Source organism: Athene cunicularia, assembly GCF_003259725.1.
Source record: "Athene cunicularia isolate RWA chromosome 7 unlocalized genomic scaffold, athCun1 chr7_part1, whole genome shotgun sequence".
Lineage (NCBI taxonomy): Eukaryota > Metazoa > Chordata > Aves > Strigiformes > Strigidae > Athene > Athene cunicularia.
The window spans coordinates 27,207,091-27,209,383 of record NW_020799107.1 but is presented as its reverse complement, the minus strand read 5'-3'; the positions used below and the strand labels follow the sequence as shown (position 1 = coordinate 27,209,383).

The 2,293-nt window shown below is 46.1% G+C and overlaps 1 protein-coding gene across 1 annotated transcript in view; it reads left to right on the top strand.

Annotated features, from left to right (window-relative positions):
* Positions 1–2,293, top strand: part of ITGB5 (integrin subunit beta 5) — a 56,938-nt gene that overhangs the window by 2,930 nt on the left and 51,715 nt on the right. The gene's annotated exons all lie outside the window — the stretch shown is intronic.

Below are 2,293 nucleotides of genomic sequence, written 5' to 3'. Positions count from 1 at the left end.
TATATATATATATATATATATATATATATACCTTCTCATCTCTAATATTCTTCCCTTTGGGGAATAACATCACTTGGCTGTGCCATCATACCAGTTTGTTTGTTGTCCCCCTGGGTGCCTGGCAGTGCTGATGCTGTGAGGGACCCCTCAGCTGTGGGAGAGAAGCAGTTTGAGTAGGAAAGCCATGCTGTTTCCCAGAGATGGTCATGCTTCCTTCAAGCCTCCTGCAGTGTTGCATCCTCCTCCATCACCCTTTGCAGTCCTAGATCTATGCCCCACATGACCGCAGAGGAGCAGAAAGTCTCAAGCGCTCATGGACTGCAACTAGGGGTTAGGAGTGTGTGAAAGCAGTTCTGCAGATACAAGCAGCCCTATCGCCATGGTTTTCCAAGTGCGATAAGGTTGCTTGTTTTTACATTGCTTTGAATTGTGAGGGTAAGAGCATGCATATAGCAGAGTAGTAAAGATGCTATAAATTTATGGCTACCACCTCCTAACCTGTTAGTATGGCGTGCATCACATTCGCTTGGCTTGAATCAGCCTCTGCTCATTTCTGCTTGTGTTCTGTATCTCTGCTCCCATCCGAGGGGGTGATGATGGATGAGTTGATGATAGCAGCTTCTGGTATCCGGCAGCCCTGGAGCCCCCAGGGGCTGCTGAGCTAACCACAAGTCTTTGGGCTGTTGGAAATTTGGAAGCAGACATCGATTCTGTTGGCTCGTGGAAGAATACCTTGAAAGGCAGGACTTAAATGAGGTGGTCTGTTTAAATGGTACTGAAAAGAGGAGGTATGAATGTGTGGCCTTAACCATCGCCTGAGCATGCCTTGAAACAGGGCTGTTGGAGAAATATGTGACTCTTGGGTGATGGAGACTGTTGCAGCCCTTTCCATCTGTGCTGGAATCAGGAGATTCCTCAGCTTCTCCTGCAAGCTGCAGAAGAAGCTGGAAATGACTACAAATTGCTGACACACTGCTGGTGAAGGACTGGCTGGAAACTGCACGTTGGCCTGTGGGGTTGCTGTGATTTCTGTGGCAGCCTGGTTTTCAGGGGTGGGAGGGGAGGATGCTCATTGATTTTTATTTATTTATTTATTTATTTATTTATTTTTCCAATGGTGTCGGGTTGCCCAGGCTCAGCAGGGCTTGTTGGGCTTGCTGGGGAGAGCAGGGAGCTCTGGAAGTGGTTTCGGCACTGCCCTCCAAGCTGACAGGTGGGGTGTGATAGACGGGTGGGGTTTGTGTTCATGATAAACCTACCTGGAGTGATTGCAGGGGGGATGCTCTCCAAAAGACCGTTCAGGAGTACCAGTATGGGGCGAAGGATTATGTCATTACACTGCTGTTACCTTCTGTTTGCTGCTTTGGGGAGCAATGTACCAACATGCAGAGGCTTCTCTTGTTTCTTGTGTGTGTGTACACTATGTGTTCATCCACACCATACCTATGTGGATGCAAAATAGAGATTCACATTAATTACATTAATTAAACTGAAATTTTCTGTTTGGTTAACTGAAAGATTTCCCCAATGGCACCCTCTGTTTTCCAGCAGGTTGCTTGTACTCCATCCTCTCCCATCTCAGGAATGTGTGTCTGGAGAATGGAGGAAGGAAAATCAAGGATATCCCTAGAGGGAACATGTCAATTTTTTTTAAATGGAAAAAGCAGGCATATTTTCAGACTGAATTAATAAAGAACTAGACTGATTAAAGCAAAAATGGTTAGGGCCATGTCTAGTCAGTAGCTAGATATAGTCAGTTAGATGGAGTCAGTGCTGCTCTCCGTTTTTATAACATGAACCAAGCAATTTGTCTTAAAACTGTCAAACTGATGAGCATGTAATTGTCACACTGTTGTCTCCATTCATTCTGTCCACTTGTGTGCATTTGCTTTTGTGAGCTTGTTAGCACAGAGGCTGGTCTGCAAAGAGCGCACCAGGCTGTGAGCAGCCAGCGTTACTAACACGGACTAGGTGGGATCTTCCCGAAATGATGCTTCTCTGTGTCACGAAGCAATGCTTGGGGTGGTTCCTGCTTGCTGTGGGGTATCTGCTGCATTTTTTGCTGAAGCAGGCATGCAGGTGGATGGTCGGCAGCTATTTGGGAGCACCAAACTGCTTAATGAACTATGAAGTGACCTCTGCTCAGGGACTGGGGTTTGAACCGATGTGCCACATCTGAGCTGGTGTGGGGCTGCCTTTCGGCATGGTTGCTCATGAATTATTTGGACCTGCGCAGTACCCTTTACTCCTCAAATCTACTCATCTTTTTTTTTTTTTTTTTTTTTTTTTTTTT